This window comes from Podarcis cretensis, assembly GCF_951804945.1.
Source record: "Podarcis cretensis genome assembly, chromosome: 4".
NCBI classification, from domain to species: Eukaryota; Metazoa; Chordata; class Lepidosauria; order Squamata; family Lacertidae; genus Podarcis; species Podarcis cretensis.
The window spans coordinates 48701803-48711669 of record NC_137173.1 but is presented as its reverse complement, the minus strand read 5'-3'; the positions used below and the strand labels follow the sequence as shown (position 1 = coordinate 48711669).

Genomic DNA, 9867 nt, shown 5'->3' with positions numbered 1-9867 from the left:
AGTAGAGGATGGGAAAGATAATACAGGAAATTGAAAAAGCCTCAAGGACTAAATGGAAATGAAAGCTGTATGTGAAGAAATCAATCCCAGTATATTTTAGCTCTTTTCAGTGCTATGCTAACAACTTGTGAAGCACCTATGTCTTTGCAGAACAAAATTGTGTTAACTGGTTTTGAGTAAAATAATCACAAGGGAAAACAATACATTTGATATTAGCTTTATGTTATAGTAAAACTATGGAAGTGCTATGGAATGCTGTGATGCTGGTTACAATTAGGGAAACAGAGAGGAAAGCATTTAAAACATTGGAACAAAATGACAGGACAGGCAAATACCTATCTATACACTTGCATCAAAACTTTATAGGTGGGAGGGGGAAGATACTGGTTTGCTAGGCCTCAGTGTGGAAATGGCAAACGAGTCAAGCACAGTTTCATTATCTAATCACAGGGATGCTTTATTCTCCAGCACTTGAATGAAGGCCCAACATTAATTCAAAACATTAAAGAGTACAGTACAGCTGTTTGAATATAAGAACCTGTAACACAGCACGTTACCATCTCTATTCTGCACAATGCATTTCTCTGTGGGCCAAAACATCACATGCCTCCCCCATCGACAAATATATCTTTTTATGCTGCTATTATCGTGGAAAGTTAATCATTAAAGTCCAAAGTTGCTGGTTCCCCTCCGCCTAGGTCCCAAGAGCCTGACTTGTGATTGTTACTAAAAAACCTCACAAGTTAGGGTCTCAGGGACTAGGAAAAGTCCGATAAGATCCAGTCGAATTCTTCTTCAATTAATCAGATTGGGCTTTGTTGTTGTTTTAGAAAGTATCTCTTTCAGCAAGTGCGGAAGATATAACAAAAAGAGGCACCACTAACACTGACAAAATAGACCTTCAGTTGCATGAGCAAGATATTATTGAGATTTATTTATTTATTTAATAAACCCTCCCATTTATAAAGGCTATCAAAGTTATGCATGCAAAAGAAGTAAGAACAGGAAGCTAAAAACAGGTTACATCTGTTTCAAACAGACTTTTAAACACTCTCCTTCTATTTTCACCAGTGGCTTAGACAAAGATTAAACAGTTCAGCATTATATCTTCACTACCATATTTACAGTGGGCCCTAAAACATTCTGCACCTTAAAGCCATTTTAGACCAAGAATGCCCTTTGTGTATCATTTATGTTTACCCCTTTCTTTCTTTTATTGAATATGTATCTCTCTACTAATATGAAAAAGCACCTGACTTTTGAATGCAGATTTACTTTCCACATCCTAAACTGCAGAACACAATGACTTTGAGCTAACTTGTCATTCTTGGTCCCGAGTCGGTTGAACCACATTTGAACTTTCAAAAAATATTCTTCATACAGTTAGCAGGCGGGAAAGAAGGTATTTTCCCCAATCACTTTTTGCTTTTAAAGTCCAAGACTTTTAATGGCACAACAATGCAGAAAAGATTCACTCTCTCTCCTTCGGCATCTGAGTCTCAATTGTAGAATGGAAAAGAAAATGTCTACTTTTAGGAACAGATCCATGATGTTCGGCAGATGAACCCAGAGCCAAAGAATCAGCAGCCATAAAGATCCTGGCCACTGAGGCAGAGACTGGTGTATATAACTCATTCCTGTCTTTCTTCATGATGCAGCTCAGCTTTAAAGGGAAAAAGAAAGTGGAGAGAGAAAACAACAGTAATCAAAATAATTAGTATCTCAAGTTGCAGAACAAGATGATAAACTACACACAAAAAAATAACTGTAAGAAAATATTTATTAATTGACACCCCCTCCTTCCTAGGTAGTTTCATTATCCCTTGCCCCTCACCCCATTTAACGGAATGTCACTTCTAGATTCAGTACATGTTGGAGTACTTTAAATATTTTGATCGAGGAAAGAATATCATGTCACAATCAAACCCTTTCTTTGTCATTTGCTCTGCAGTAGACTTCGAACTGTTATGCCTCAGGCACGAAAGAGTTAAACAAATCACCAGAAGCCCCGTAATTTTTAGACATTTGGGCAAAAAATTAATTATCATGCTTTTTGTTAGAACTGTAAGATGATTTTCCAAAGCAATTTTTGACCATAGCTTCCAAACCAAGAAATTAGGAAGAAAAATCTAGCCCCTCTGTAAATATGGCATTAACATAATTACACCGCCGCCCCCCCATCACATAGACCCATCCTCCTTAGGGAATACATCTGATGCTCAGTAGATGGAAATCAGTCAGATTTCAGCTGCTCTCCAACGTACCTTTGCTTCTCACTGACTGACTGGGTTTTACCTCCCATGAATATGCGCGTGCGCGGGAGCGCGCACACACACAGACGGACATGCTCACTTACATACACTCAGACAGACATGCACACGCAGCTGCACAGACAAAACACGCGCACACACGCGCGCACACGAAGGCAAGGCGAAACGTCGGGTGCTGACTCAGAGCGGCTGCATGTGGAGGGGGTGGCAGCGGCTGGATTTTTCCCTGCACTCGTCATTTACATTAACTCTCTCTCCAGCATCCGCCCTCTGCCAGACCTGCTGGGCTGCAACATTTGCATGACGCTGTGACTCCAGCCTTGCGGGTCAGATGTTGCAAGAGGAATGAAGGAAGGAGGAGAAGGGGGAAAAAGAAGCAGCAGCAGCAGCAGCCCCAGTACACTCATAAGAAATGCCTTCATTTCTTCTAAACAGGTCCCTCTTCTTATTTTTCCCACCTTTCTACTTCCTCTGTAGCTGTATCTCAGTTGTTTGACATCTTTCCGGAAGAAAATGTCTTGAGCTGCAATAAGCCAGGAGCCTGACGGTCCTCCCCTCCCCTCCCCGTCCTATTCCCACCCCTTTCTCTCCCCCTAATCAATAAGACAGATCTCCAAATGCAGTTGTGGAAACAGACTGTGCACAGACGTTCATCCTCTGTCTTCTGCCTCAGGAAGAGCAGACAAGCTCGGCTCACACACACACACACGTGATGTAAGGAGAAATAATGCCAGAAATTCTTTAACAGACTTAGAATTTATTCTACGCCTTCATTCTCCCCCCGACCCCACCCCCCCGCCTTTCCCCTGTGCTGCATTCATGAGTGGAAACGATTCTTCCAGTGTGCACCTCACCTCTCTCCCAAGCTACAAGGTTGCAACGTTTCATCTCGGTATTTAAAACAAAACGAATGAAAATTAATAATTTTCATCCTAATGAGAATCTCTGCATTAAAAAAAAAATAGAAAAAACGAGTCAGGCTGTCACCTAATAGGAATGGTGATTTATTCCCCGCCCCTCCAAATTACTGCCTGATCCGAGTCACTAATATGATGATAAAGCAGAAAGCTTCTGGGTTTAAAATCTGTAATAGGAAGGGGCAGTTCTAGACTTCAAAAAACAAAGTGACTGAGTGTCTGCCTCTGTGTGTGTATGTGTGAGAGAGGGAGGGAGGGAGAAAGAGAACAAAAGAATAACAGCTATACTGTATTGCACAAAAGCACTACAATGGTGCAGGCTTTTTTTATTCGAGCATTATTTATCATTGTATATCTATCAACATACATATGGAGCTATTTGACCACAGATATTCTGTAAATCTCAGCAAAAGGTTTACTAGCTGAGATGCAGAAAATGTGTGCCATGCTAGTTTCATAATGCAGTTATTTAATGTGCTTTGACTTGCTCTGTCTTAACACTTGGTAAATTTTAAATATGTGTTGTGCACTTAGTTCTGTGAAAAAGGAACACTATGTCAATATGATTTAAAGTACAGAATTCATGTAAGAAACAGAGTACAGTACTCTGTCCCCAAGAGGAAAAAGTCTCTCAGCTTTCAGCAAACAGGCAGATCCCAGCATGCAGTGCCAACTAAAGTAGGGACTGGGCAAGCTAAGTGGACAGGCAGCATGAAGGGCCTCAATCTGCACAACATTCATATTAAAATACGAAAAACTACAACAGAGAAAAGAAGCAAGCGTTAGTATATGACCCCTAAAGAAGATTGTGCATCAGTTAATACCATCAACACTTTTAACCCCCACCCCAAGAAAGATAGTTAAGAAGCAGTTCCCCAGAGTGGCTGCGAAACCCCAGCCAGATGGGTGGGGTAAAACAACAACAACAACAACAACAAAACAACAGACAAAAAGGCAGGCAAGACCACAAAAATTTGCAAGGCATGAAACCACACCAGACATAGCCCAACAAATGAAGGATTGAAATCAGATTTGGAAAACTGATAAAAATGACAGGATTATGGCATTCAATTAACTGGTTTACTTTTTTATTTTTTAAAAACCGACAACACCTACAGTGTGACTATGTACTGCTATCAACTGTCTGCGACCTATACTGACTTCCTAGAGCTGCGCATATATTAGATTGGCCATTGCAAACCTATAGATGTTTACTCAGAATTAAGCCTTAATGTGACAGTGGGGCTTATTCCTAGGCACATTGGTAGGAATAAACCTCACGGAACACAGTGAAACTTCCTTGGAGTAATATGCATCAAATTGAGCTTGTGGGTCTACTTTTGCTAGAATTCATCATCATTCTTTTTTATTTTACTTTTATTACTACTTTCTTTTTTGGTTGCTCCTTCCAGCATCTTTGGTCTGCCCCTTTTCTTACCCTAGTAAACTGCTGTATTGCTGTCAAGGGGTGGCAGGTTACTATGTTTACAAGTGAGTGGTGCGTCCTGCAAACTACAAGATATCTCAACTCATCAGTGGTTTAAAATATTCATCTACAGAGTATTTAGAAGCGCTTGAATAAAAAGCATGAAGCAAACAAGGAAGAAAATGGCTAAACATTTTGTAATTTTATACCTGGGCTGTGACTTGGGAGAATATCCAGGTTCAAGTGCTCAGGACTTCATCTGGGGGCACCTTTAGAGCCAGTGGGGAATGCAGACTAGATTAAATCAATAGCTGGGATGTCGTAATCAATCAGCTCAATTACAGCTGTCACAGACCCAGGTTTAAGGTTTTCCCCGATTCCAGTTTTCTAATAATTAACCCTTGGTCATCCCTAAGTGCTCAGTCACCTTACTTTATAAAGGGGAGCACAAGCAGGCTTTTTTCTTTTTTAAGTTTTGTTAATAATGCTGCCATGAAAGTGTGGTGAACTAGTAATGTTGAGTTAACACACCTTCTTTCCCATACGCCTCTTCATTTATGACTGTGATTAAGCCTGTGGAAAAGCCAGGGTGGATCAAAGAATGTTGCTAACATTAAACAGCAATTTCTTTGAAGATTACAAATGTGAAGGGACTTGCAGAATTAGACTGGAGCCAGTCACTGCTCTCCATTGAACATGTATAAAATAATATTTCCCTCTAACTTTCATCCACTTTGTGCAGGACTTTGACACAAGGACATCCACATGTTCTACCCAAAACTGTTTTACTGAGCAACTTATTTGAAAAATATATTTCCAACCATTGACTATTTGGGGATCTGTTCAGTTCATAAGTCACAGCATCTCTGCTTAAAGACTTTAGTAAATAACAGCAGCATTTGTTTTTCACTGAATATTCCTTTCAGAAGAAAATAAATAAATAAACAAACCCTACAGTTCCCTTTGTACATACATGGCAAGTATATTTTATGTTATGAACCCCTAGGGGGAAAGATGAACATTTAGATATTACAGAAGATTCAGCACATGATGGCCATATTTCGTGATCACATTTAATGTTGTGGGAAGTAATTGTGGGTATTATTATTGGACAGAAACAAAAATAAATTCCTCGCATGCATTTCTACCTTTGCTATATAAATGCTGTCATATTCTTAGTGAGGAAAACAAATCTCAGATGGGATCGTGGTGCATATGCAGTACATTGAACAAATTATTTCTATTAACTCAACTTCCTCCATCATTATGTCTTGTCCTTCACAAGCCTCTTAATTAAACTCCCCTTATACATCCACAAAGCAATGGAACTGATTTTAAGACCATACCTGCACTAGGATGCTGGTACAATGGGTTGGATCCAGACTATATAAGACAATGGGTTAGCTCCAGACTAAGACATGTTTAGTGTGGACACGCTGGAATCAATAGTCAGCCATGACTGACCATATCTAAGCCTGGATTCGGGCCTTTCACATCTAAGCATTGGGCCTATGGGGTAGCAATGGCCAGTGGACACTGAAATGAATAGAAAAATAGCACTGGAAGCCTTCCATTGTATGGTTGTCTCATTGGGTTTCAATGAACTTACCTTCCCCTTGATTGTGGCTAATATCATGAAGGGCTAAGGCCCAGGAAAGTATGGATAGGATTGCAGCCTAACTGAAATAAATTGCACCAAAGTGATAGGATTTAAAGATATACACACACTCTCTCTCTGTCTCTCTGTGTGTATCTATACATACATACATACATACATACATATTCTTAGACATGATGTTCTTGAGCTGTGGCTTATATACAGACAATACTGCCTGAAATAAGCTGCAAACCTATGTACAGTTATTGGGATTAAATTCATGATTTCAATGGCACTTATTTACAAATAAACATGGTTAGGAACATGGCTGGAAAACTGTTTTATTGCTTTATTGACAGCAAATAGGATTACATAAGTGCAAATGTCTGTGGTAATTATTCTATGCCGGGTGTGTGTGTGTGTGGAGTTCATGTAAGGTAATAAGAAAACTGTGTGTTTAGAAAATATTCATTTACCAAGTAGCACATTCAGTTTCGCAGTTACAAATTAGTCTAGATTGACAACATGACTGCTAGCATATGACCACTAGCAAATGAGTTCAATTTCATATCCTTGCTCGCAAGAGATCTACTGAGAGTGGTAGGAGACAGAATGAATCTATGGTCCTGTCCTTTAGAGGTTAAGGGGGGGGGATAGCATTTCAATGAGATGAGTATGAATTTCATAAAGATGATGAAAAACTTAACAGGCACACCATTCAGCTTGTCGAACAGCATGACATATGCAAGCCTCAAAATTGTTCTCATCATCCACAAGGGGACAGCACTGGCTGCCAGACTAGAAACACACAGTTTCCACATGAAGAGGCAAAATGAGAGCAGCCATTGCTGCAGCTACCAAAACAGAGGTGATATTCCATCTCTTCTTTGAAATGGGGGGTCTAGAAAGAAGGAGTGACAAAGACCTCGAGATAGAAGGCTGTCAGGTGCCAGAATACATGAAACGGTGGGATAGGCTTTAAATTTGAAGGTTATGTGCAATTATCTTTTTTCTTTCTTTCCCGGTTTTGAAGAAATAAATACCATAGCAAAGAAAGTAAAGCATGAGAAAGATGCATTATCTTGGAGCTGAAGAGTGGGGGGTTTTTTTAGAAAGGAAATTATAAATGTGAGATCTTTGGCTTTTGAAAATATGTATGCTTTGAAAGACTTTTATAGTAGAAATTATGCAGGGCCAGTACAAATAAACTGATGGCAAGAGACACTGAGTACATATAGTATTTTACTTTTGTAGTCTGCTTTTAAGAAGCTATGTAGAAACAAATATTAATTTAAAAAGACGACTAAGTATCTTACCTTTATGAGGATCAAAAAGAGATTTATAATTTAGAAAGAGTGAGTCACTGAATGTGTATGCATGCTAATTCGTTGCCTAACTGTTCTTAAAATGCATCATTATTCTGCGGAACAAGGTAATACATGCTTTGAAAGAATCACGGCTTGAGATGACTGAGGGGGGAAATTTGTTCAGTTTGACCATGTTGACACTTTTGTCCTACTCCTATTCTTCTCTTGTGTTCTCTGATTTTTCTATCTTTACCGTTGCAGGTTAAACATGCACACAACACACTCAAGTCATATGAAATTGTGGAGATGAAACATAACAGAAAACAATTGTTCAAACAGGTATATCAGTGATCTAACAACTCTGTACATGTGTGGAAGAAAATTCTTCACACAAGAGGAAGCTGTTTTACTACATTTTTCCTTTTGTTTTCTTTCAATTAGCACAGCTCAAATAAATGTAGTCTAAATTACTTTAAACATCACTGTGTTAATTCTTGTTTAATACCAACATATGCAAATTAAAGGATGCATCATTATTTGTGACAATCTTAATCTCCCAACCAACCAAAAGACAACCTTGAATGCTTTTGTTAAACAACATTCTATTGAGGTGAAATGGTGTGCTAGCTTTGAATGTTTTTATGTATTCTCTTTTCACTGTTCAGTACATATATATATTCTTCTTTGATTATTTTAAATCTCATCTGAAAAAATGGCATGATACAGAAACATGATACAATATATCAATAATAAAGAAATTGATTGTTTAATGAGGATGGAAAACACCAGTGTTTACTTTGTACTTGAAATGAATTATTGCTGATCATAATGCTATTGCATAAATTTCAGCAGTAGAATATATTTATAAAATGCCTTATTATTCCTTTGTCTCTTAAACAGCTCTAACTTTCATATACTAAAAATGTCTGCTACAGTATTTTCTGAGAATGTAGTACAGCAAGTTGTCATGCAAAGACGCTTCCTTCTTTTACATGTTTTGTACAAAGGTTTCTCTAACCTTTGTATATTTCTTATTTATTTGTTTTCACTTCCTTACAAAATTCAAAAGCATGAGGTTGTATAGGGACTATTTGGTATTGCTGGTGCTGCAGTGAAGACAGGTATGCTCACAAGAAGCTTACAAAGGAAGGGTGAAAGATTATGGTGTTTCTGTATTCAGAAACATCTGCATGATCCGTCTCCAAAAGCAGCAAAATGCCATCTTATTTGTAAGGGTAGTAGCACAAATATTTTACAAACAATGCTCTGTAAGGGCGGAAATACTCAAGATTGTAATCACAATCTATGGCTTTGTTAGAAGGCTAGTTCCTTTACTAAGACCAAGGGAATGCTTTAAACAGTCATACATAATGTTTTAGATATTAAGTACATGCATAAAATTAATATTTCAAACCTTTCTACACAGTGAAGGTTAAAGCCCATCCTGCATTCTCATGGTTTACTCTCTTTTCCCTTTCAATCAATTCCATTGATTTTAAGGGTCAGAGGCTATACCTTCATTGATCAAAGAAACAGCCTGACACAGCGAAAGAGTCTGCCAATTCCAGACAGATCAATCACACCTTTGTCTGCTTTTGATACATTATGGTTATTTATTCTGCATCTCCATGGTTTTCTGTCACACGGTTCTTAATGCAATAATGCTACTGAGGAAAATAAAAGGGGAAATATTCCATTAACAATATTGTAAGCGCTTTTCTGGTCTTTCTTAGGGTGGTTTACAATGGAACTTGGCCAGCACGCTGGATTTCATTTTTGACTTGGAACAGAGCTCTTGTGCTGGTATTTAACTCTCCTTAACATCAGCATTTTGCAGGAGTCAGTGAAGGATAAAAGATAGCCTTTGGAAAAGAGCTGTGTAAAATGTATTTTGAAAAGTAATTAGGTTCGATAGAATAACAGTTGCAACATACAATTACAATCATTGTTTTCAATATTTATTTGGGCACTTATTTTTGAAATATGACTTATTGGTTAAAATGTAAATCCAATCAACCCCCAGCATCTGACAGTTTTATCGCTGTGAAATGATACTAATTGTCTCCGTGTAATAATTGTTATAAAACAGCACCAAACAGATTATTAGAGGAAACAAAATCTGCTGTATTCCACATCTGTTGCAGTAAGAACTACAAGGCTTCAAATTATGCACACCCTTTTCAGTGCATTTTTTCCACACTCATAATTAAGTTAAATGCATATTTATAGCATTATGAAATGTTTTAATTTGTGAGACAGTACACGTTTAAAGGTAACTGTTTTGGAGGTAGGAAGGGTGTTCCAGGAGGGTAAATAAAGTGGTACCTCGGGTTAAGTACTTAATTCATTC

At 38.2% G+C, this 9867-nt stretch overlaps 2 long non-coding RNA genes across 14 annotated transcripts in view; one reads left to right on the top strand and one right to left on the bottom strand.

Annotated features, from left to right (window-relative positions):
* Window positions 1-201: 201 nt before the first annotated feature.
* Window positions 202-9867, bottom strand: part of LOC307213857 — a 241109-nt gene continuing 231443 nt past the window's right edge. For all 13 annotated transcript variants that reach the window (XR_013837734.1, XR_013837735.1, XR_013837736.1 and 10 more), the window contains one exon: window positions 202-1663. This is a non-coding gene — a long non-coding RNA (uncharacterized lncRNA). The remainder of the gene's footprint in view (window positions 1664-9867) is intronic.
* Window positions 5338-7994, top strand: LOC307213862. Its single transcript, XR_013837752.1, has 2 exons — window positions 5338-7200; window positions 7779-7994. It is a non-coding gene; the product is annotated as an uncharacterized lncRNA (long non-coding RNA).